Source organism: Eretmochelys imbricata, chromosome 6 (assembly GCF_965152235.1).
Source record: "Eretmochelys imbricata isolate rEreImb1 chromosome 6, rEreImb1.hap1, whole genome shotgun sequence".
Classification (NCBI taxonomy): Eukaryota; Metazoa; Chordata; order Testudines; family Cheloniidae; genus Eretmochelys; species Eretmochelys imbricata.
The window spans coordinates 50,262,668-50,289,854 of NC_135577.1; the positions used below are offsets into that span (position 1 = coordinate 50,262,668).

At 41.0% G+C, this 27,187-nt stretch overlaps 1 protein-coding gene across 11 annotated transcripts in view; it reads right to left on the bottom strand.

Annotated features, from left to right (window-relative positions):
* SHANK2 (SH3 and multiple ankyrin repeat domains 2) overlaps positions 1-27,187 on the bottom strand; it is a 516,022-nt gene that overhangs the window by 118,407 nt on the left and 370,428 nt on the right. The window lies entirely within an intron of this gene.

A 27,187-nucleotide genomic window follows, 5' to 3' on the forward strand; every position in this document is an offset into this window, starting at 1 on the left:
TAGAAGGAAAATACCCGTTTGACAGTCTCTTATCAAAGATGGTAATAACTATCCTTTTGGGTAAAAGAGACTGGTTGAGATGGGCTGGATGGGGTGGATCACATGATGATTACCTGTTCTGTTCATTTCCTCTGAAGCATCTGGCATTAGCCACTGTCGGCAGACAGGATACTGGGTTAGATGGACCATTGGTCTGACCCAGTATGACCATTTTTATGTTCATGTTCTTATGTTCATACATACTTTTTACAGTTCAATTCACAATTTAGAGTAAATTTGTAGGCTCTATTATAACAGATACAAAGTTGATGATAAAAAGTAGACTTGAACTCATGGTATAAATTTATATAAACTTTGCTTCTCACCTGTAATGTACAGTGGAGAACACTAACAGTACTATAGCAAGAAGTCACCAGTTCCCTGATGGTACTGATCTAAGTTTTAAAAAACTTAAGAATGGAATGACTAAATTGCCAAAAAATATGCGCACATTAAAATTTGGTAGTATGCCAGAGCACCAGAGGGTAGCAGATGTGGTACCTAGCTTTAAAAGTTCAAGAGGTGATCCCAGGCATTACAGTCCAGTATAATTTCAGTAGCAGGAAAACTTGTTAAAACAATTAAAAATACATGTATAAAAGATATCATAAATATATATGATATGATCAAGTAAACCAGCATGGCTGTAAAGGAAAATAATGAAACAAATAATTGGAGATAGTTGTATTAAATGAGAACCACTTGACATAACTTATTTGGACTCCCAAAAACCTTATGACAAATCCCTCATGAGGGGCTATTAAGGAAATTAAGTTACAGGGCAAGAGGTAAAGTACTGTCATGGATTAGATACTATCTAAGACAGAAAACAAAAAGAAGGAGTAAGTTATCCATTTTCAATATAGTAAAAAGTTTAACATTGTGGTGCTCCAAGGATCCATAATGGAACTGGTGATGTTTAATATATTTATAGTGACCTGGAAAAGGGAATGAATAGCAAAGTAGCAAAATCCACAGATGACAAAGATTTTTAGTTAGTCAAGTAGTGAAGGCTGTGGAATTTCAAATGGGACCTAAGTAAGGAAAGTGAATTGGCAGTCCTCTAGTAGATGAAATTCAATATGGACAACAGGTGAAATTTTCAGAAGCGCGTAAGTGAGTGAGGAGTACAAGTTCCATTGAAAGTCAACTGATTTGTGCTCCCAAGTCAAGAAGGTATTTTTGAAAATCCCTGTAGGTCTTGCCTTGTATTTGTAAGTTATAGCATGAACTATTTATACATATTACTGAATTCTAAATTCATTGGGAGCCACTCTGGGAAAGAGACTTGTTCATCATTATGCCCAACTCAAGACAAGCTTTCATTACAGTGCAGCAGTAGTCAAAAAGCCAAACAAAATGTTGGAATTAGAGTAGGTTTAATAAGAAGGCAAAACAACGTTATGCTTAGTATAATATGTAAAGGTAGTAAATTTATATGGCTGTTCAGAAGATCTAGATCAGGGGTGGGCAAACTTTTTGGCCCGAGGGCCACATCTGGGAATAGAAATTGTATGGCGGGCCATAATAAATACTCTCAAAACTGGGGTTGGGATGCAGGAGGAGATGAGGGTTCTGGCTGGGGGTGTATGCTTCAGGGTGGGGCCAGAAATGAGTTCAGGGTATGGGAGGGGGCTTTGGGCTGGGGGGAGTAGGATGGGGGGTGGGAAATGAGGGCTCCAGCTGGAGTGGGGCTGGTGATGAGGAGTTTGGGGTGTAAGAGGGTGCTCCAGGCTGGGACAGAGGGGTTTGGAGGGCAGGAGGGGCATCAGGACTGGGGCAGGGGGTTGGAGACTCTGGGCTGCGCTTACCTCAAGTGGCTCCGGAAACAGTGGCCATGTCCCCACTTAGGCTCCTATGCGGAGTCACAGCCAGGTGGCTCTGCACACTGCCCCATCCGCAGGCACCACACCTTCAGCTCCCATTGGCTGCACTTCCCGGCCAATGGGAGCTGCAGGGGCAGTGCTTGGGGCGGCGGCACGTGGGGCGGGGGCAGCATGCAGCCCCCTGGCTTTCCCTACACATAGAAGCCAGAGTGGGGCCATACCGCTGCTTCCGCAAGTGGTGTGGATCGGACCCCGACCCTGATCCCCAGCTGGAGCAGCAGAGTGGGGCCATGCTGCTGCTTCTGGGAGCCATATGGAGCAGCCCCCGACCCTGCTCTCCGGCTGGAGTGGGGCGAGCCCCAGACCCTGCTCCCCAGCGGATGCTCGAGGGCCGGCTTAAAACGGCTGGATCCAGCCTACAGGCCGTAGTTTGCCCACCCCGATATAGATTATATATAGAAATCTAGATCTGATTGCACATGCGCGTGTACACACGCGCGTGTACACACACACACACACGAGAAATATACATCTCATGCTTAATTGTATAAGTCAATCATTGACATGTGTTAGGAAAAAATTTCCTCTGAATGCAATGGAGTTTCTGGCATTTCCTCTGAGACATTACATACTAGCTACTACTGGACACTGGCCAATACCGAGACATCTAATCATGTTATGGATGGAAAAGCAGCGCTGCAAAAATAATACATTAAAATAAAGATTTTTTTTATGACAGTATTACTTTACACGAAATTAGGCTCTGATCCAATGCTCATTGAATAAAATTTTTTTCCACCAACTTCAATGTATGTTAGCTCAGGCCTTTAGTGCTTATATATTAAACAAAAAAATTTCCAAAAAGAGATGAGAAAAAGCTGAATCATATTGGTCGGTCTTCTAATTATATTAGAGATAATTTAGGGTCCAAATTGGACATGCAAATGTATGTTTTGCAAAATCAAGAATTTACAAATTACATTAGAAACATCTTTAGAACAGTAGTATATATTATTTTAATTTTACAGTGTGTTTCTACCGAAGTCTTGATTTTTTATTACTTTTATATTCTGTACATATATTTTACAGACAAAAAGCTTTGTTAAATGTATAGTATTAAGGATGCAAAGTCAAGCATGCAAAAGTTAGGAAATGCCAGAATTAAGATTGCCTTTGTGCATCTGCATTATGACACAGTCTAACTATACGATCACATACTATTTTTTCCACAGGATCCCTGCCTTATTCAGTGCAGAGTATTACCCTGCTCGGAGGATGAAGTAGGTAGTAAAGGTAGTTTGTGTAGCAAAGGAGGTTGTTGTCTGTAGGACCCCTGTTTATTTGTTATTGAAGTTGGAAAGCGAGTAGTAAATCATAGAATCGTAGGACCAAAAGGGACCTCGAGAGGTCATCTAGTCCAGTCCGCTGCACTCATGGCAGCACTAAGTATTATCTAGACCATCCCTGATAGGTATTTGTCTAACCTGCTCATAAATATCTCCAACAATGGAGATTCCACAATCTCCCTAGGCAATTTATTCCAGTGCTTAACCACCGTGAGAGTTAGGAAGTTTTTCCTAATGTCCAACCTAAACCTCCCTTGCTGCAATCTTAGCTCATTCCTTCTTGTCCTATCCTCAGAAGTTAAGAAAAACAATTCTTCTACCTCCTCCTTGTAACAGCCTTTGAGGCAGGAGACTGCAGGAAGAGAAAAGACAAACAGTTAAAGCAGTTGAATGCTGCCCCACAGAGTTAGAAATCTGACCCTGCCTCTGCCACAGGGCTCCTGTGTGATCCTGGGCAAATAAATTAAATCAAACTTATCAGTGTCACTTAATGTGTGTTCCTCATTTTCTGGATGTCTGACCTGTGACTCTGGGGTCTGATTTGTAGAACAGCTGAGCACTCACAGCTGCAACTGAAGTCAATAGGAGTTGTGAATGTATAAAGTACTATATAGTGCTAGGTACTCTGAAAAATCAGCTCTTACGCATCTCAAACAGGGCACCCAAAATCAGTGTATACTTTTGACTTTAATCTCTGGTTCCTTAGTTCCCCATCTGTGAAATGGGTATAATACCACCCCACCACCACATCACAGAGGTCTTGAAGATATATTAATGTCAGTGAAGCATTCAAATGAGTGCCATAAAAAGCCGATAAGGAAATTAGTAATTTCATCTTCACAGCAGGGTTTGAAAAGTGTGCAGTAAAGAAAGTATGGTGCTGCTCATTGAACAATGAGGGGAAAAACAAAATATTGAATAGCTGCACATTAAATGAGTACTGTCCTTCCCATGCACTGAATGAGACACTGTTCCTATGGAAAAAATAGCATGTGTTCACGTAATTAAAGACTATCACAATTAAGGCGATGTTTTTGTCATGAATATTATTAGTAAAAAAGTCAGGGACAGGTCATGGGCAAGAAACAAAAAATCATGGAAGCCATGACCTGTCCCTGACTTTTACTAAAAACATCCCTGACAAAACAGGGAGGGAGGAGGGTCTAGCACCCTGCCCCTCACCCGCCTGCAGCAGCTGGGAACTGCAGGGTCCCCTGCCACTGCCGGTTGGGGAGTTGTGGGGGGCCCCCTTCCAGCAGCCGCTGAGAAGCTCTGGGGTCCCTCTACCATAGCCAGAGGCAGCTGGGAGCGGGGGTGGCCCCTCTTGGTGGCTGAGCAGCTGCAGGGCTCCCTGTCAGCAGCATTGGCTGGGGAGCTGTGGGGGCCTCCCGCAGCCGCTGAGCAGCTCCAGGGTCCCTCAGGGGTCCTCGGCGGTGCCAGCAGCTGGTCAGTTGCAGAGGTCCCCCACAACCCAAGGAGGCTGGGCTGCTGCAGAGGTCCCCTGCTGCTGGCTTCTGCAGGTGTTACTGAGCATGTTCAGTTCATGTACGCATGATCAGTACACCTTAAGTAGCACATTCAGTCAGATAGTTTTTCACACTACAGGGCAGCTGGTCAGCTGTGGGGGCCCCCAATGTCACAGAGGTTGGTGGAAATCGCGGATTCCGTGACAATCATAACCTTAATCATAATGTATTCACACAACGGGGCTGCATTAAGGTTACAAATGCAAGCGTAATTCTGGCATTTCTCAACTTTTGAATGCTTGACTTCGCAAGCTTAACAATGGTCTTGGTGAGTCGCTATCTACGTGGGGATGGCACATGCACAGTCCATTCACAAATAGGAGCTGTGAAGGGATGGAGCATGCTCAGTCAGAATAGAGAGTTGACTCGGCAGATGAAATTAAAAAACTGATGAAATTAAAAATGTCTCCACTAAACATGTATGAACTGTGATTTTTCAAAGACTTATAACAGTCAAATTTGGGTGGATTTTCATTGGCATGGCAAGAGACACCATGGTGACATAAAGGCCACACCCCTTGCCAAATTTCTAGTCTCTGCTCCCAAGCTTAGGGTTGCTAGACCTTTCTAAGAAAAGATTACCAGAATTTTTTAACACGGACAAAACATCATATTATTTCCTAGACTTATTCTTGGAAATGAGTGAATAGTTTGGCTCAAATCTTTCAAAAGCAATCAGCCTGAAGCAGACACCTGGTATTAAAAAAGTTCAGCCCAAATAGTTAGATTCTGGCAAAGTGTCTAAAACCAGGGTCTTATAATGTGACGTGTAGGCAAGCTTAACAATAGATAGTGCTACCTACCCAAACCTATAAATAATTATAATATCTTGTTTTATTTTTAAAGGAAACATTCTAGTGCAGTGATGGTTACCCAACATTGCACCAATGCATTAGTGCATGAAAATGTCACTGTGAAATTTACTAGGAACCATTTTCCTCATCCAAGCTGCAAAAATGGCTTAAAAAGGGAGAGAGAGTTAGACAATTACATTCGTAATTAAATTACAAGTAGAATGCAACTACATTTATAGAAATCAAAAGTGTGTTTTTAGTGCCAAAAGGTAAATAAAATATCTTTTAGGAACAAATGTAACTTGACGGAGTTTAAGGCCTCTCCTTCATCCACGTACAAAGTAATAAACAGCACAACACCTTTTCAGAGTATATGTAGCATCTTGAATGGACACAGTACTTTACATGTTTGGTGTTTTCATTTTACCCCCATTTATGTAGCACTTATTACTCTATCATGGTTTAATTTGGAAAGACAACTGCATGGCTGCTCAAGCAGTAAACTTAAGAGTAAATGGATTCTTGGCTGCTGATGGCCCAGTTTCTGCTTGTTTCCATAGAAACCAGCGTAGGAATGGTAAAAATAAGAAAGTTTTTGAAATGCTACTTTAAAAATAAAGGAACCTTTTCCCTTAACTTCTTTACACTTGCTGAACCTCTGTTTCCATGCAAACGGGATCTGAGTGGCCCCCAGTTTAAAGTTTTTTCCTCCCTTTCTGACTATTTCAACAAAAACTCTGAATGGAGAATTCCCATTTAAAGATGGTAGTTGCTGGCTAAAAGCTACAAGTGCTGAATTACAAAGTTTGGGAACCCATAGCATCTGCAATACTTGGGGAAAACAGAAGTAGAAAAATGCCATATGGATTTTTTTTTTTAATTCTTCCCCCTCCCCACATCACCTTGTGAGGGGCATAATGATCTCCAAGAGGACAAGCTAGCTAATGAATTTGGACGTGAGCCCATATAGAGTTTTCACTGTTGAGATTCTTCAGTTAATAAATGCCTTTCATGACACTTATGCGTAGTAAGGAATGCATGCTCTCACTATAGAAGAGATCCTTCATGGACAAAGGGAAGCAGTGAGCTTGGTCTTCAAAAAACATTTTAGCCCTCAAAACAGAAGCAATTTTTCAAACACTGTGACTTGGCAGGTGGGGACTCACTAAGATTTTGTAGTAAATAACTGATATTAGGACTATAAAGTCTTTGAGAGAGGAACCACCTCTCATTCTTATCACTGTAAAGCAGTAGGAGTACCTACACTAGAATATAATTGCCACTTAGAAGCACCTAAGATGACAGGCCCAGAGGGTCTCACATTCACCACTGATTTTCCAGGTTCTCTGGCCCAACCCCCACAGCTGAACAAACACAGGACCCAACTTGTGGCTTAGATAGAAATGTAGGAGGCACAGAAACTATTCCCAGTCTTTAACTTACCATGCTACAGACCCCTAGGTCTGGTGAGTCTCCAGATCATCATAATCATGATGTTCAGCTAATTCACCTTAAAGACCAGTGCGGGTTGACTGGAGCATATGAAGTTGTTTTCATTCATTCCTCCTCAGCAGCTCCCCCTTCATGGTACTTCCCATATAGATGGAGTCCAAAATGTCTCATTCCTGTCCTCTGCTATTTAATGTATGTATGAGGACACAAGAGAAGATGGACTTCTGGTACCAGCAAAAAGCTGATGACACCCAGCTCCTCCGTTCTTTCACATGGGCAGTCATTCAGCTGTCTGAGAGTCAGGCAGATATAACCATCTGTCTGAGAAGGCCTGGAGGAACAAGTATGAACTACAAGAAGGGCAACAAGTATGCATTACGACTCCACAGCAAAATCATGAGAAATGAACAGAACATCCTGAAGAGAAGGTATAGGAAAAAACTGGATTTGTGAACTGAATATCAAGTAAATGCTGATTATTTGCAATCACTGGGGAACCACAAGATGAGGCTTCTTTCAGGAATTTACATGCCTCTGACTTTTCTGCCTCTATAAATGAATTAGATTTAGAAACACATTTTCCAGTAATTAAGTTTATAAAGTGGCTTGCATGAAAGATGCGATCAAATTGGCTGAAGGAGAATCCTGAACCCATGAAACTACCTCCCAATGAATGCTATCTTTGGGACTGTAGTGCCTCTGAGACCAGATTACAAGACTAAAAAAAAAAAAAAAGTATTCTGCGTATTAAAGTCAATTCTCCATAGAATTTACCTAAAACAGAATGAATAAAAGCTTGAAACTTGCAACTAAAAGTATTAAAAAAAAGTTGGTTCTGCAGTTTTTCTTATGTTTAATATTGAAGTTAATATGAGCAGGTGAAAAAAGAAAAATCAAAACCTACTCTCTGGAGTGTATTTTAGCCATTATGCTATCTGCAACTCTTTGGTCTGTTGAGAGACAGTATAATTTGCAACAGCTTGTGTTTCAGCATACCAAGGTGTGTACATATTGAGAAGTACATGCACACTTCGCATCTTAATTAAGGGGAAAAGAATTTGTAAAGAGCGGCCTTTGGGTATTTTTTGATTTACATAATGCCTTAGGTACCTTGCATTTAAAATGTATAAAGACAAAGGAATGAACCGACATCAAAGGCTAAGGGGATGAGATATAGGGAAAGAGAATAGTTAAGTGACAAAAACAAAGACTAGATGACCTCCTGAGGTCCCTTCCAACCCTGATATTCCAGGATTCTAAGGAAAGAAGTTAAAGCAGGAAGTGTATTACAAATGACTTTATATGCTTCCATACAACCAAACTTGTACAATATTTTGTACAAAACAAAAACAACAGATGTTTATATACTTATGAAAATACTCAAAGCACTATTATAAACACTAATAATTATTCCTAACAGCCTCTACTGTGAAATGGGTAAATATTTTTATTTTCTATTTTACAGATATGGGTAACAGAGACAGATTAAATGTCCACTTGGGATGGGGACAGACCTCCTAATGCTCTAGGAACACAACTGATTCAGGAGTACTGGGTTCTGATCCTCATTTTGTCATGGACTTTGTGTATCCTTGCGCATAATAATGAACTTCTAAGTCTCAATTTTACAAGTTAGGGCAATAATAGTTGTGAGGCCCCACTAAACAATGCTTGTGTATTGCTACTGTGGAAGACTGGAACATCATCCCAGAACCATATTTAAGGTCACTTTGAAATACTGATAAATTGCAAATATGGACAAAGTATGGTCAGCACATCTTTTACAACGGCGTGAAAACAGCAGAGAGAGTTTTAGTTCTTCCAAAGAAAGAGAAACCTCTCCTCCTGAGGATGGTTAACTAATAAGCTAATAATCCATTCACCTTAATGCTTTAGTTTAATACAAGCATGGATAAGATCAAAGAAACATTATTCTGATCAATGCATAAGCAAGGATAGATTAGGCAGTGTCAATGTGTGAGGCCTGAGAAGTGTCTGGATGGAGTTTGAAGATCTGATATTTTTATTGTTTTACTTTTTAGAATCTTGACAATAGCTGCATGAAATTTTTGTCTAGATCTCCTGCATGCTTGTTCACCTGTGTGATAATTAGAGGACAAATGGACACGCCCATCACAACTAGTGGGGAACCACAGTTCTCTACTTCATGATGTGGAACTTTCCCTGAGGAGGAAATGGCAGGTTAAGGAGAGTTGAGGTTAGTGTGATTGCCTCACTGCTAGGGAGTGGAAAGACAGAAAGGGGCCAGAGGCACAGAACCCGATCCATGTATGCAGATCTACATCCTACGAAGTCCACAGCTACCTGATTTCCCCTTCTGTTTGACAAAGGAGAGATCTCCATACAGAGAATCCCCATCACACACAGACCCAGGATACACGATGAAGACCAAATCTTGGGAAGATGTTACAAAGTAAAATTCTACCCTGGACCACGAACATGCATGTGAAATTTCAGGTTTAGTTTCGACAGAGAACTCTAGCTCATTCAATAAATTTGGGCTTTATAATGGAAAATTAACTTCCACCTTGATTATAGAAAACCTAGTCTCCGTAGTTGATAAGCACCCTCTTTAAGAAAGAAAATGAAAACTTAAAAAAAGATACAGCTGTTCCAAAAACCAAACGAACAAACAAACAAGTCAAAACACCACCTTCCAAAATGCCGGCCATACACTATACTTATATTTTCCCTTCTGCTCTCGCATGATGAGGAGTAAGGAAATTGAAGATTGCAAATGCCATTCTTCCATTCCTGGGCATTGCAAGATTACATATGTGTCAATATGCTATAACCTAAACCATCTGAGAATATGTTTGCAGCCTTTCCTAATCAACCATACTCTTTGGTTATATTTTCAATTTCTTTAAACAGAAAGGTGTTTTTTTTTTTTAAAGCAACCCTCAGCAGCTATTTAAAGCTGCAGACATCAGCTCCAAACCAAGAGAAAATGTCAGCTTTTATTGTAGTTTCTGAGTCTGCACAAAATACACGTTACAAGGCTGTACCGTACTTAAGAATGCAAAGCTGAATGTTCCATAAAGGTACACTACCAAAAAGTAAAACAAAACAAAAACAAAACAAAACAAACAAACGACCAAAAATATTTACCTTCTATAGAGAGGCAAAAGAGGATGCTACCTGCTTTTTTCCACCTCATTTACAAACATGCTGTTGAAGCCTTTTGCATGTACTAGATTACATTATGGAGTTATTCTAAAATTTTGGAAAAAAACTGGCCAGAACTTGCAAGGAATGACAGCTTACCATTCTTAGTACATCCCATACCCAAATGCACAAATAAGGAGTTCTTTAAAGATGCCAGGTCACTAGGGCCAGCCCACAACATTTTGGCACCTGAGGGAGGGAGCTCAAATGACGCCCCCATATCCCCTCGCTTGGGCCAAAACTTCAAAAGGTCTCAATTCTGCCTTCTTCCTGTTCTACTCCTCTCATATTCTCCTTAACTTTCAAATGCCTGAACAACAAATGTAACTTTTCTTGTCTGCATAGTAAACACTGGCATTTTTATCTGTTTAAATAATCAAAGTGGTGCTTTCTGTGCCTTCTTGCTTGCAAAGATTTGAACCACTTCCTGCTGAAGGTCCACAGTCTGGGCCAGCTCATGCTCTACTGAGATGGTTGCAAGGCAGACCAGCCTCTCCTGTATCATTCTGGAGCGTAGATGTGTTTTTATTAACTTCAGCTTGGAGAAGCTGCGTTCTCCACTGGCAACTGTTCCAGGAAGTGTTAGAAGTATGCGCAGAGCAACAAAAGCATTTGGAAAGAGGGCGGTCCTCTTAGTTGTACACATATATTCCAGAACAGCCTTTGGAGTTGATACCTCCTGACATGTATCTTGAAAGGGCTTTCAGTTCATCTCCTAAATCACTTGCGTCAATATCGCGCATGTCATCATGTGTCAGTCTCTAGTGCCCTACATTGCTGCTGTAGGTCTTCTTCAGGTACAGTGAGGAGTTTTGGAATGTCATACAACATCCCAAATATACTGCTGTATTCCTTGAGCTGCATGAAACATTCTTCAACTGACTGTATTGCACAATCTAGCACTTGGTTAAAGAATTCAACTTTGAATTGTTGTTTGGGGTCTCTTACGGGATTATCCCATGCCTCGTAATCAAAATGTAGTCTTCTTTGGTGACTCTTGTATTCTTGAATGGGTGGGGAATATAGCTTCAGTGTGAAGTTCCTCTGCCAACTTCTGTGTGCTCTTTAAAACATTTTGAAATCCCTCCTCTGATCGGTAAGACTGTAGGTATGACATTGCTTTGTCCAGTTGTTCCATTGCTCCACATATATCAAGGTCAACACCTTGGAGTCTCTTGCTTACAACATTTATTTCAAAACAGTATGTCGTGCCACAACACTAAGCCACACAGAAATCTGAAGTTATGTATGTTTCTGGTGATTCCATTTCCCTCTGCCACTGTTCTCCCACGAACAGTTCCTGTCATAGCATTATCCTCCATAATGGCAACTATGGCATCATCTATCTTCCCAATTTCGTGTTTGATAGGCTGTATCGCCTCCACTCGACTTTCCCATTGTGTGGCACTCAGTGGTTCAGTGTCAGAGAGGATGTTCCCAGATATAGCTTCAAAACTCGCCACCGATGAGTTGATGCAGAGAAAAATACATATGTGCTTTGAACACATTATAAAATTCAGCAGCTTCACTAGAAGCTGATGCTGCATCACTGACCACCAACTTCAGTGAATGAGAACTGCATGAGACAAAAAAAGCTCTAGCGTTTAACTTTCAGATCCATGTCTGCACTCCTCTGTTCTTTCCTCTCATGTTGGCACCATTATCGTAGCCCTGACCCCTCATGTCAGCTACCGCAATTCCCGTATCTTCCAGTTTCTTAAGAAGCACATTTGTCATACCAGCTCCTGTAGTATCAACAATGTCAAAAAATTCTAGAAAATGCTCTCTGACAGTCTCCATTGTGGGGACATTTTCACTAGGTTCTGTTGTTGTTGTTACAAAACGCACCATTCAAGTCATTTGTTCTGTGTGGCTGATGTCAGGTGTGCAGTCCAGAATAACACAATAATATCTTAAAAAGAAAAGGAGTACTTGTGGCACCTTAGAGACTAACCAATTTATTTGAGCATGAGCTTTCGTGAGCCACAGCTCACTTCATCAGATGCATACCGTGGAAACTGCAGCAGTTTCCACGGTATGCATCTGATGAAGTGAGCTGTGGCTCACGAAAGCTCATGCTCAAATAAATTGGTTAGTCTCTAAGGTGCCACAAGTACTCCTTTTCTTTTTGTGAATACAGACTAACACGGCTGTTACTCTGAAACCTGACAATAATATCTTGCTGACTTCAGATCTGCCACCATCTTCTGTTTGACTTTTGTTGCCAGTAACTGTGTGATTCCAAGGTAGTGGGGTGTGTACATTTCTTGGGTGGTGACTCTTCTTCGATGCTCATGGAGTACAGCATCAGACTCAGTCATCAGCTCCACAATTTTAAGGAAGTTTCCATTGTTTGGCATATACAGCTGATCTGAAGTGCCAGGCAGTGCTAGGTTTTGAGTAGCAAGCACTCTCACAATGGCAATGAGCCTTTTCAGAACATTGTGCCAGTAAAGAGACTCTGAGGCAGTCTTCTCTTGATGCTGATCATTTATGGTGGCCTTCAACCTTAATCTCATCTCAAGCTCTTCCACCTATGGAATGCTCTCTGGTGATTTGCTGACAGATTTCTAGCCCGATTTTTCCAGTCCTTTGTTCCTGTAGAACCCAACGTAGCTGGAACATTATATTGGAAGAATTTGCAACAAAAACAGTATGCAGCATTCTGGGTTTTTGAGTACATAAGCCATGGCCTCTCCACTTTGTCACCATTGGGGATTTCACGCCAGTAATGTGTTGGATGGAAACTTCTATTTTCATTGTCCGTCTTTGGGAAACGAAGTTTTTCACTTGCTGTGGCCCATGCAGTACAAGGAAGTCCTTCAGGCTACTGCTCAAGTGGGTCCACAGTCCTGGATCATCTAGACTTATGGAACTAAACTTAGCAGCAGCTGTTTCTTGCGCCTCCACCACACTCTTCTCTGATCTACACTTTTCTTCAGGAATGTGCATGGTTACATCCATTTGAGATGGAGATATGGCTGCTGCAGTAGCTGCCAGGTCACCTGCACTCTGACTAACTGGAAGATCAGGCATCTCCTCACCACATCCTTGACACATCCTCACTGGGGCCGGAAGGCTCACCGTGAACATTTGTGTCCTATGTATCTCAGGAGAGCTCCTTCCTGCTTAGATAGAAAAGCTTCCTTTGCTTGCTTTCTTTTTCTGAATGCTGCCCCAGAGGGGAGTTTTCTTCTTTCACTCATGACTGCTGTTTTGTGCCATCTATAGTGGCTTGCAATTGAAGGGGACAAATAAGCAGACTGGTAGCAGGGCCTGAGGGAGGGAAGATATCGGCCTCTTAAGGGCCTAACTGGCTCCTACTACTTCAGTTGAGTGCCTGTTCTCCTCAAGTGGGTTCAGGAAAGCAGCAGGAAACAGGAAGCTCCCTGAGAAGCTGGTGTTAATCAGTCCAGGCTCCTCGGGGTGCTAGAGAGGTACATAAGAGGCTCCTCCTCATCTCTCTCCCTACAGCTCCTGCTGCTTTCTGTTATTCCCTCTCACCTTTTCTCCTGCCTGCCTGTTATGTCTCTTGTGCCCTCCTTCCTCCAGCATATCACTCCACCATCTGTGTGCATCTAGAGCAGTGAGAATACAATACCAGCAGCAGACACAATTTTCTACACTTTGGGTCCCCGTGGCATGCCCCCACCCCAGCACCTGATGCAGCCGCCTCAGGTCACCTCATGGTAAGGCCAGCCCTGCAGGTCACAAATGAACTAACTGTGGGCTACTCCAGTGTCTAAACATTGTCAATATTTCCTACTTTTAAGTTATATTTTTTAAAATAGGAAAAAAGAAGCTGTTTTAAAAATGCTTTTTGTTCCAATGACTTTTAGCCAGGCAAATAATATTTATAAAATATGTATTTGTTATCAAATTGAAACAGGGTTTACCAGCCTTAATATTTAGGAAAGAAAGCCTCCCGGGCCAGTGCTAACCCATTCTAGGTTTTCCTGCAATAGCTATAGCAAGTTCACTGAGGAAGAGGAATTGTTTTGCAGAAGCAGTCTGACATTTGTAAACAACTCAAGCTGCTGACTGGTTTTAGGCCACCAACCTGGAGTTCTCTTGGAACAGGCTGGAACATCCCCTCACCCCAAGCAGTAATACCAAGACTGGCTCTGGGTAGTTCTCAACTAGTTTCTCGGTCTGAGGACTTGTCTAATTGGGAAAATTTATTGGTGTAACTATACTACTATACTTATAGTGCTATAATTATAATGGTATCACTCCCCATGTTATAGGGGACCCATTTCCAGAATAATGGAGTGTCCACACTGAGAGTATATGCTGATATATTTCCCCATGCAGACAGACCCTGAGCTCCAAGGGAGCAGAGTTGCTAAGAAATATCGTCTTCCTTGTTGGCATGTTGTAAACCAAATCTAACCTAAGGCAAGGCATGTACCCAAAAAGGAAAGCCATATGGTTAGACTTGCTCTTAAGAGTATCTAGGAGACTGGATTTTTATTTTTCACATGTACACATATTCATAAGCACTACTGCAGGACAAGTTGGAAGAAAAAATATTTTGAATCTGTCCTTATGGTCAGATTTCATGACCTTTATTTTTCATGTGTGGAACCCAACAGATTTATTCTTTCAAAATATCCTCAATTAATTGTACATATTTTACATAGTAGATGATTCTGTATGTAGATATAGTAACTGATGTATGATTTCAGAGTTTATAAGTATGTTCTGTGGACCAGAGTTAAGGCTGTTTTAGGAATATATAAAAAAAATAAATTTTACATGTCATTCATATGATCAGTTAATAACAATGGCGTGAGTAATTACCTAGTTGAATTACCTTAACTCAAAATTTTCACACTTTAAGAACTGGAGGATTTTAGATTATAACATTTTATGTTCTTTACAAGTGTTGTTTACTGTAGCAACCTTAACTGTAAATTAGGTACTTATGAGGGGATATTCATTTCTCATTTATGTTAAACCATTTAATAAGGGTCCCCAGTATTTCATTTGGTGCAGTAACAGTGTTTTTCCAGGACATACAGAGTATATTAAAAAAAAAGTATTAAAAGGAGAAGAAACACTGTTGCCATAGCTATAATTTCTGCAGTCTGCAACCACCTCCACTCCCCATCCTCCTACTCCTTCAAACTGCTAGTATTCCCAACCTCTTGCTCTTTAGAAAGCCATATATTCAAATCCACCTGCACAACTGATTATGCATGTTTATAGGAGTTGAGCTGAAAGGGACTAATCCTAAATACTTAGTATAAAAAGACATGGCATACATTTGTATCTCTTCACATTTAATAAGTCCAAAAACTTGAACTCCACGATTTACTTTGACTAAGAATTCCTTCAAAACCACGAGCGCCTATTAGTTTTTGTTAAATATACAGTGCCATCTGCAAAGAATAATTAATGTATTTAAAATACAACTGAAGATGTGTGGGGGGCAGTTGTTTTTGTTTGTTTTAAAAGACCTATATGTAAAACCCAAGAATAAGTCATCTGGTGATCTTTGTGTATGGAATGCTACAAACTATTGGTAATGTTAGAAACAGAGACCATGGGCACTTTTTTCTACTGTTAAAAAGAACACACAAGAGTATGTTTTTATAGAAATATGTATTTCATAGCATGCTTCTTCAAAACCAATTACGGTTATCTATAGATGGTAGATGTTCAATAAGGTTGACTGAAAAAGATAAACTTCTGAGTAATAAAATTAATTTAACTATCTCAAATAGTGGATTTGTGTGTGTTTATTCCCCCTTGATAACCGGACCTCCAAACTGATTACAGTAAGAGTGGTGTGTAGTCTACATGCTATTAATCAAAAAAGACAACACCCCAAAGTGGAACACACTCAACCTCTTATGCTAAAGGGACTGATGCTGCCACTTCCAGAGAGCCTGTAAAGCTGCTACCTTCCTGTCTGCTCTTCATGTCACTACAGATGACTGAGCAACGGGGTAAGGGGGCACACGTACTCTAGGTCTTCGTATGCCACACTGAGAAAAAGCAAACATTGATCCATAAGAGGAGAAAATTTTGATAAAGGTGATAAGTAAATGCTACAGCTTAGTTTATAGTAGCATAGTCCTAAAAAGGAAACCCTACCCAACTCCTCTTTTCCCCCTCCAAAAAAAAAAAAAAAAATAGGCATACAACATTTTGTACTGCCTAAATGCTATTTTACTCTGAAGAAAAAACAAGTCAATGAAACAGATACAAAGATCAATTTTTCTGCAAATAGCACTTTTGTATTTGATTTAAAAAGAAAAATATGAAGACAAAAGACATGCAAAGACATTTTTAATGTCTCATACTCTGAAGAATTTCTATATCTATACATATCTTACCCCAACATTGTCAAGATAGGGTCTACCAGTAAAATGAAAGGTACTAGTTACAGCTGTTGTTGTTTTCTAAACTTATTTTTTATTTGTGATATGCTACAAGAGGCTCTTTTGTGCCACATCCCCACTTCTATCAATTTCTCAGTAAGTGAAATGTATCCAATAGGTATGGTGAGTAATCCATTTTGCTGCTTACTGATCTTGGGTACTATGTGGGAGAGTCACACTGCATGTGTAAATTACATTAAACAAATACTCATGTCAGAACAAGACACTTGAAAGCAAGCAAGATCCTTAAAGATATACTTCTCCTCTTGGCATAGACATGCAGCTCACAATAATATGAATGCAAGTTACTTACATGTAATATAAGAACTCCCTTAAACGCCTACTTAACTATGCATGTGAGTATTCCCATTGAAGTCAATGGAACTACTGATGTGCATAAAATTAAGCAGGTGCCTAAGTGTTATCAGGATTGGGGCCCTACCATGTTTAAGCTCAGTCTTTTTCTGTGCAGTAATATGCAGTCTGTAACCTTTTTCTTTGTGGTATAATAGTTTTATTTTTAAAATAATTAAAAGTTACAGATTCACAATTACTGGAATTTATACCAGAGACCATGTGTCACTTGGAAAGGAAATATTTAAAATAGCATATCTGCACATTTTTGTAGTTAATGGCAAGAACACCATAAAAAGGACTGAAAATCTCTTGGATGTGCTCTTTTTAGACATTAATACTTTAGAGACCCTGAGCTATCTCACTACAAAACTCACCAAAAGGCCTAATTCAACAACAAAAGATATATCCGTTTCCTGTCTACATATGTTAATAGAATAAATAAATAAAAACACTTCTCAAAACCATTTACAAAAGAAAGAAAATATCTCCAATTTCATAGATGGGGAAACTAAGGCACAGTAAGATTAAGTGGCTTGCCCAAGGACACACAGCAAGTCAGTACCAGAGTCAGGGAGAACGAACAAAGGTCTCTTGACTCCCAGTCCTTTGCTTTAATGACTAAGTCATAATGGCATATGAAATAATTTAGGAATTGAGTTTAGACATAAAAACTAGAAAAATATTTTGCACAAGCCCACGTTTGTAACTCAAGTAGAACTTGCACTCTTACTTTTTCTTAAGTAATACCAGTAAAACAAATGTTAGTAAGACACACATAGTTCTATGTCTTAAGTACAGCAGCAAACAGGAGCTGTTCTGTTCTGTTTTAATTCACAAACTGATAATCATCTATATTTGAAAACAAAATGAATGGAAATAATGGTCAGTCTTGTACTCATTTCATTTCTAAAAAGCTATCACTACTGAATTTCTTATTTAGTGGGCCAAGTTCAGCTCCTGCTTGCACCTTGTGGTTACCCATTCACTTTAATACATTTACATGAGGCATAAGCCAGCACAGAAGTTGGCTCAGCAAGTCTTTTTTCCCCTCTAAACGCTCTAGAATTATCTTTTTCTCCTTTAGGTCATGGGTCAGTCAATAGTGGACCAGTTAGTTGTTCGTAGTCAAAAGTTATTGAAGAGGTAAGACAGGGACAGTGCAAAATTATTGTCAGTCACATGAGTCAGAGGGAGAATATTACACAAGATCTATGAAGACTGCATTTTCTCACTTAATACCTTGTAGCCTCCCATGATGCATACTGACATGAATTTCTACCTCGTTTGGATTCTTGCTACCTCCACTCTCCTAGCATGCCATCAGGGAAGAAGCAGAGATCAGCTGTGGCATGATCAAGCTAACAGTCCCTTAAATTTAAATATCAGTGGAGGGCCCTCAGGTCAAGAACTCACTTCTCTCACTGGTCTGCCAGAGCCCAGCCAGTTGGTTATTCATATACAGAATAGGGCTTTCCTCTTTCACACAGGCTTTTGCTGAACAGATTGTCTCCAGGGAGTGGCAAAATGTAATAGTAAAATGGTATTCCGGATTCAGAATCCAGTTGTTGGGTGCTTTTATAAATTACTTACATAAATAAAACAAAAAATATACTTGACTCATTTAAGTCATGCAACTCAGTTCAAGCAGGTAATAGAATACATGTGGACATAAGTTTGGACTCATGAGGCAAAAATTCTCTTGAATGTTTATGGTATTAATGGCTGGATAATACTATTTCTCTCAGTATTTGTTGCTGTTTTACAGGTTTCTCTCTTCTTCTAAAGTAAAGCAGAGTCCAACCAGTACATTGATTTGGAACAGGCAATTGGGTGCTTCCATTATTAACTCAGTAGTGATAAAGTTTCAAATTAATTAGTCTGACCTATATTCAATAGCAACTTTGTAATAGTTTGACTACCTGCATATAATTAGAACTGTTAACGCAGTAATACATGATGAATATAATCCAAGACAGTTATTCTGAATTTCTGCAGTTTTTTTCTCCTGGCTTTAGTATGTATGATGTACACAACATATTAATACAGTAGGCAACATGCTAGGATAGGATCTGAAGAGTGACATTAAAAAAAAGCCCTAAAACACGGCATGCCACACAGGTATCCAGTCTTCAGCTATTACAGTTATGTTTAAACCTTTGAAGTCTAAAGCCCTAGTCCTACGTTGTTAAAGCCAACTAGAGTTTTGCCACTGAATTTAATGGTGTAGGATAGCACCCCATGATGTATTTATATTTTTTAAAAGAGCAATGTAACTTTTTAAAAACATCAGCACAAAGCAATATTCTCTTAAAAAGCTTTATCTGAAATTACTCTATGACCTAGATCATATTAAGTACTGAAATAACCAAATATGCGTTATAAAGATTATCTATGCAGTTCACATTTTAATGGACATTGCATATCATAAAAAATGTGCCCTTTCAGAATCATATGCTCTTTAGTTTCCTGTGTCTTCATTTAATACAACACCAAATTAACAATTTAAGTGAAAGCTGAACTTGGCAATCACGGCTAACACTGTAATTAAAGCCATGGCAGCAACCAGTAAAGGATTTTTGTTTTTTAAATAGAAGGGTAATTTATCTCTAGAATGTTTTTTTTAATTTAAAAACTTCTAGTATATGCCTCTAGAGCTCATAGATAAACCAGCTACCTTAGAGATTTTTTTTAGGCACTACTGTACTGTCTTTAAAAAAAATGAGAGTTAGCTTTATAGGAGATGGAAAGAACTTTTAGGTACACTGCAGGGGAAAGGGGGAGGGAATTCAAGAAAAGGAAAAAAAAAAAAGGAAAAACCTTAGGTCCTCCGAGCAGCATATCATCTTACACAAACTGCTTAAGACTAATTAGTAATGTAATAAAACAAGGTAATCTAGATTAAACTAGATTACATACAGCTCCAGTAAATAAAATGGACCTATGAGACAATGATTATGTAATGGTGAATTTTTTATTCAAGTGTGTTCTCCATTAAATCATTAATATATTTTGAATGTTGGTATCTTACAATTGGCTTGTCTACACAGGGACATCGAGGAAAATTAAGCCGAACTAACTAAAAAAGTGTTAATTTAAAGTGATTAGGTAAACCACATTAAATCTCTGTGTGGATACTCTTCTTCAGAATGAAAGTGGGCTTAATTCGCTTTAGCTTAATTCACTTTGGAAGTAAATTAAACTAAACTGAATTAAGGCCACTTTAATTCCAAATGAGGGTATTCATGACATATGCAAAAACAAAAGGAGTACTTGTGGCATCTTAGAGGCCAACCAATTTATTTGAGCATAAGCTTTCGTGAACTACAGCTCACTTCATCGGATGCATTCAGTGGAAAATACAGTGAGGAGATTTATATCCACACAGAACATGAAAAAATGGGGGGGGGGGGAGGGAGAAAGCCTTTTGTAGGGATAATCAAGGTGGGCCATTTCCAGCAGTTAACAAGAACATCTGAGGAAGAGCGGGGGGGGGGGGGGGGGGGGAGAGGAAATAAACATGGGGAAATAGTTTTACTTTGTGTAATGACTCAACCACTCCCAGTCTCTATTCAAGCCTAAGTTAATTGTATCCAGTTTGCAAATTAATTCCAATTCAGCAGTCTCTCGTTGGAGTCTGGTTTTTGAAGTCTTTTTGTTGTAATATTGCGACTTTTAGGTCAGAGATCAAGTGACCAGAGAGACTGAAGTGTTCTCCGACTGGTTTATGAATGTTATAATTCTTGACATCTGATTTGTGTCCATTTATTCTTTAACATAGAGACTGTTAGGGGGCTTATTCCTTCACCCACTTTCTTCCCTGGTCCTTCTCGCATGAACAGAGAGCAACAATACCCGAAGTCCAGAGGTGCAAACAATTCGATGTTTATTGGGGTGAACTTCCAGCAAGCATGATTCCAGTTTCCTTCCTTAGTGTCCTCCTTCCCAGCTCTGACACCACAGAGCCTTACACCTGTGTCCCTGTTCCCATTCCTGCCCTTAGCAAAACATTATTCCAATTTCCTTACCCCCATTCCCTGTTCCCATTTCCCCCTTCAGCAAAACATGATTGCAATTGCCTTACCCCCATTCCCTGTTCCCATCTCCCACCCCCACCCCCACTCCCCCCCACATCCTCATTGACTACAGATTATATAGTAAAACTTGAGTTCTGCTTAGCTATACCTTAACCAATCATTTTCCTGAAATTTAACTAACCAATCCTAACATATTGTAACATGATTAGCTAACCAATTATATCCCACTACCTTAATTAGTTTACACCCAGCAAAATTAATTATACAGCAGACAGGAACAATCACAGAACCAGACAGAGATTATACAGACAAACAATAGCAAAGTGGGAACTATAATGACAAAACAATACAGAAGTGAGGATTTCACATCCCAGTATTGATAAGTGAGTTCTTGCCAGACAGGATGCTGTTTCCTTTTACATTTTCTAGGCACTTCCCTTTCTCTGGAGGTGATAGGCAATATCAGGACAGGATTGTATTCCTAACAGCCCAATAGCACCTTCTTTCAATGTGACTAGTTTGGAATGTGAGGATGTGACCGGTCGCTTCCTAGCTTATGGCTGCCTCTGCTGCTTAGCCAAAGGCCTTAGCCTAAGAACAGGGCCTCAGACTGTCACAGTAAGAGAAGGCCCTTACACCAGGAGACAGTGATTTTGATTCTCTCTTTTATACCTCTAGAACTAGCCAAGTGATAAGAATACCCCTACATTCTTAAAGTACAGGCCTTTGCAGACAGGCCTGAATATCTTTATCCTAACAGAGACTGTCCAGTTTGACCAATTTGCACATGGCAGAGGGGCATTGCTGGCACATGATGGCATATATCACATTGGTAGATGTACAGGTGAACGAGCCTCTGATAGTGTGTTTGATGTGATTAGGCCCTATAATGGTGTCCCCTGAATAGATATGTGGAAACAGTTGGCAACAGGCTTTGTTGCAAGGATAGGTTCCTGGGTTAGTGGTTCTGTGGTGTGTGGTTGGTGGTGAGTATTTGCTTCAGGTTGGGGGGTTGTCTGTAGGCAAGGACTGGCCTGTCTCCCAAGATCTGTGAGAGTGATGGGTCGTCCTTCAGGATAGGTTGTAGATCCTTGATGGTGCGTTGGAGAGGTTTTAGTTGGGGGCTGAAGGTGACAGCTAGTGGCGTTCTGTTATTTTCTTTGTTGGGCCTGTCCTGTAGTAGGTGACTTCTGGGTACTCTTCTGGCTCCGTCAATCTGTTTCTTCACTTCAGCAGGTGGGTATAGTAGTTGTAAGAATGCTTGATAGAGATCTTGTAGGTGTTTGTCTCTGTCTGAGGGGTTGGAGCAAATGCGGTTGTATCGCAGAGCTTGGCTGTAGACAATGGATCGTGTGGTGTGGTCAGGGTGAAAGCTGGAGGCATGTAGGTAGGAATAGCTGTCAGTACGTTTCTGGTATAGGGTGGTGTTTATGTGACCATCGCTTATTAGCGCCGTAGTGTCCAGGAAGTGGATCTCTTGTGTGGACTGGTCCAGGCTGAGGTTGATGGTGGGATGGAAATTCTTGAAATCATGTTGGAATTCCTTAAGGGCTTCTTTTCCATGGGTCCAGATGATGAAGAGGTCATCAGTATAGCACAAGTAAAGTAGGGGCATTAGGAGATGAGAGCTGAGGAACCGTTGTTCTAAGTCAGCCATAAAAACGTTGGTATATTGTGAAGCCATGCGGGTACCCATAGCAGTGCCGCTGATTTGAAGGTATACATTCTCCCCAAATGTGAAATAGTTATGGGTGAGGACAAAGTCACAAAGTTCAGCCGCCAGGTTTGCTGTAACATTATCGGGGATGGCTTGTAGTCCATCTTTGTGTGGAATGTTGGTGCAGAGGGCTTCTATATCCATAGTGGCTAGGATGGTGTTTTCAGGAAGATCACCGATGGATTGTAGTTTCCTCAGGAAGTCAGTGGTGTCTTGAAGATAGCTGAAAGTGCTGGTAGCGTAGGACCTGAGGAGGGAGTCTACATACCCAGACAATCCTGCTGTCAGGGTGCCAATGCCTGAGATGATGGGGCGTCCAGGATTTCCAGGTTTATGTATCTTGGTAGCAGATAGAATACCCCAGGGTGGGGTTCCAGGGGTGTGTCTGTGCGGATTTGTTCTTGTGCTTTTTCAGGGAGTAGGTAACCCTCAGTGGGATCAGAGGGTAATGGCTTGTAGAAAGTGGTGTTGGAGAGCTGCCGAGAAGCCTCTTCTTCATATTCTGACCTATTCATGACGACGACAGCACCTCCTTTATCAGCCTTTTTGATTATGACGTCAGTTGTTTCTGAGGCTGTGGATGGCATTGTGAGGCTGAGGTTATGGGGCAAGTGATGCTGCTTTTCCACAATTTCAGCCCGTGTACATCGGCAGAAGCACTCTATGTAGAAGTCCAGTCTGTTTCGACCTTCAGGAGGAGTCCACCTAGAATCCTTCTTTTTGTAGTCTGAGGAACATTACACAAAGTAAAACTATTTCCCCATGTTTATTCCCCTCCCTCCCCCCCCCCCCCATTCCTCAGACGTCCTTGTTAATTGCTGGAAATGGCCCACCTTGATCATCACTACAAAAGGTTTTCTTTCCCCGTCCAACCCGCTCTCCTGCTGGTAATAGCTCATCTTAAGTGATCACTCTCCTTACAGTGTGTATAACATCACCTGTTTTTTCATGTTCTGTGTGTATATAAATCTCCTCACTGTATTTTCCACTGAATACATCTGATGAAGTGAGCTGTAGCTCACGAAAGCTTATGCTCAAATAAATTGGTTAGTCTCTAAGGTGCCACAAGTCCTCCTTTTCTTTTTGCAAATACAGACTAATACGGCTGCTACTCTGAAACCTGTTCATGACATATGGTATCTAGTTAATTCAGATGAATTTTCCAGGATGTCTCCATGTAGCCCAACACATAAGATATATTTAATATTAGTAGGGAAATTATAAGGAGCTGTAGTGTAAGATAATTAAACCTGTGTGAAACATTTTTAGGGAAAAAAAAATATATCAGCCTAGAATTGCCACAAAGGTTTTAGAACCTAGGCTACATTTCAGGGATTTGCACAGCAGCAAGCTCTCTCTGCCATTGTCCTCACAGCTGCCGTCCTCTTCTCTTCCCTTCTCCATCCTGTCCAAGTCCTCCCAGAGGAATGCAAGGATGTGCAACCGCCTCCGCTTGTCTTTAGTCAATCTTCTGTCCTTTTTACAGGATCTTCAGGTTGCACACAGTGACTGTTAATGGAGGGGTCAGAGGAGGGTAGGCTGCCTGCAACTTTTACATCCATTTCACTAGGGACCAGCAGGACAAGAAAACTATATTTGGTACCTGAAACCGTACTGGTACTACCCGCACCATGAGCCTGGCAACTAAGGTGCCCCATAAAGCATTCAGTTACACCCTGATGTTTCCCAAGCAATGTTGGGACATCTCGGGCCTCAAATTTCCTCTGCTGTTAGCAACAGGTTGTAGACTCCAGTTCACCCAGATCACTTTCCAGGATTTTAGGGAAATGCAGGTGCAGATGGCAACTATATCAGATAATCCTCCATCTCTCTTCATGGAAACAGAAAGCTATTGGTGGTCACTTCTCACCTCTACCGATCCTGAGAAAGATCGGTCACCTCTTCCATGAAGCAGAAAGTGGTGTGTATTGTGACGGGGCAAGGCCAGATGGCTATAGAAAAGTAGTGGGAGACAGATATATTAGCACTAGGCTAAACAAATCCCTGTTACCAGGATAAGTAAATGGCAGTTGCTCCAGGTCAATTAAGACACCTGGGGCCAATTAAGATCTTTCCAGAAGGCAGGGAAGATAGCTAGGTTGATTGGGACACCTGAAGCCAATTAGGGGCTGGCTGAAACTAGTTAAAAGCCTGCCAGTTAGTCAGCTGGGTTTGTGTCAGGACCTGTAGGAGGAAGCTGTGCTGTTGGAGGAACTGAGAAGTATAAACCATTTCAGGTGCAAGGAAGGAGGCCCTGAGGTAATGGTGAAGTAGATATTGAGGAAGTGGGGGCTGCTGTGGGGAAGTGGGCCAGGGAATTGTATGCGTCCTATTTCCAAAAAGTCAGCTACCATAGCTGCTACTATTAGGGTCCCTGGGCTGGAGCCCAGAGTTGAGGGTGGGCCTGGGCTCCCCCCTCTCCTCCCCAATTAATCACTGAGACTGGGAGACAACAGACTGTGTGAGGGAGGGTTGCTTCTCCTCACCTCCCTTGCTGGCTTATGATGAAAGTGGCTCAGTAGGCTGTGACCGTTGCCTGTAGAAAGAGAGGGCTACATGGAGGGTCACAGTGAGCCTCTGAGAATAGCAAAATCCACCAGGAAGCATGGGACCCACGGAGACAAGGACAGAGCTTTGTCACAGTATGCTACAACCTACCAAACAGTCCTCCAGAAAGACTTTAATGTATGGTGAGGGAGCCCCTGGGACCTACTGGGAAAAGTGTCTCACTTGTATTTTCAAGTTTGTGGGAAACCAAAACCCCAAGCAAACAAACATTTTCAAAGGCTGTGAGCTTTCATCCCTTTTTGGGTCTGCAAAGCCCATAGGAATTGCAATTGGCATATTTTGTTTATCTCATGGCAATTGTTCAGCAGAAAGGAGGCTGAACTTGATACTTTCTCAAGAAAGGTGTTAGTTGTAATGGGCTGATAGCTCAACAAGCAATGCTTAGGTCCCAGCTACTAATATAGGCAAAGGGCCAGTATGCTTAGAGATGCAACTCTTTGAGAGCAAAGCAGAACAAGTCAGGGAGACGGTCAGTCCCAAGCAGATTCAACAGATCCTCCCCACCACCTTTCCCCACTATTGTTTGTTCCTGCTTTATACCCATGTAGTAGCTTTTACGCCAGCTACAAGGAAGTGGGTCAAGCAGACGTGCAGCTATGGAGTTCATTCAGCTTGCCAACCGGCTCACTACATGGTTCCCAAACTTCTACTCCTACCTGATCGCTCCTCTGGGGAACAGTGCAGGAGCCATATTTTCTTAAATCCACCCCTGCTAAAAACTGTAAATACAATATCTTAATCAGTTGTCTAAATCTCAAATACAGACATTGTAGAGCTTTTTGTTTTTTGTTTTTAAAACATGGCACATTATGTCACCTAGAAGCTGGAACATACAGCTTTTACTTTCTCCTTTATAATTACAGTTAGAGAAGTCATTTAATTTATGACAAATGTTTCAGCAGGTTACTTAGATTGAGCTATTAAGAGCAGTAAAATGGTACTGCTGAAATAAATAACGGAGCGTCCATAAAATGAGCCATTTAGGTATTGCCTAATGGTGTAACTCAAATGGTCTTTTACTGTGAATTCTATATTTTAGCTTGGAACTTTGTTGGCACAAGACAAAATGGGGTGCATCTTGGCTAGAGGGGCTGGGAACATCAGAAACAAGAAAGGCAAATCTGATCCTTTCAGCACCCTCGCTGTCATCACCCAATGACCACCCACCTAACCAAGGTGAAAGAAGGAGGTAAGCAATTTCACTCAGAAGAAAGCAAATCTGTCCTGACTTCTCTCCCTCATCATACAACCCCAAGGCCTTGCCTATACATGGAGTTTTATCACCAGTGGAACGGTTTTGATAGCACTGATTCAGAAGTACCAGCAGTAAAACCAGTCAAAGCCACAGTGTAGACATGGCTCTGGTGCTTTCCCCATACTAAGCTCCCTCTCATGCACCAGTAGAACAATGTGATAAAATCCTTAGTGTAGATATGGCCCAAGAGGAAACAGTACTAGTAAAAGAACAGTGCTCTCACCCCTGGGAAAAGTCCCCTTATTTTCCTCTCTTTAAAATCACCTCACCTAGCTTCTGATTAGTTGGTGCCTTAGCCTGCTAAGGCTTTGCATATCTTGAGCTGCTTCCAATCCTCCTGCTACATAACAGGATTTAATTTTCCCAAATTTTAACTGTGAATTTTGGTCAATGCAAAGCTCATTATAAGATCATATGTGAAACAAATACAGGTCTGCCATCTACTTATAAAACTCCACAAATTGACAATCATAACATATGGTTTAAATCAGGGGTTCTCAAACTGGGGGTTGTGACCCTTCAGAGGGTCACAAGGTTATAGTGTGTGTGTGTGTGGGGGGGTGTCGCAAGCCATCAGCCTCCACCCCCAAACCCGGCTTCTCCTCCAGCATTTATAATAGCATTTAATATAAAAAATGTGTTTTTAGTTTATAAGGGGGGGGTCACATTCAGAGACTTGCTGTGTTAAAGGGGCC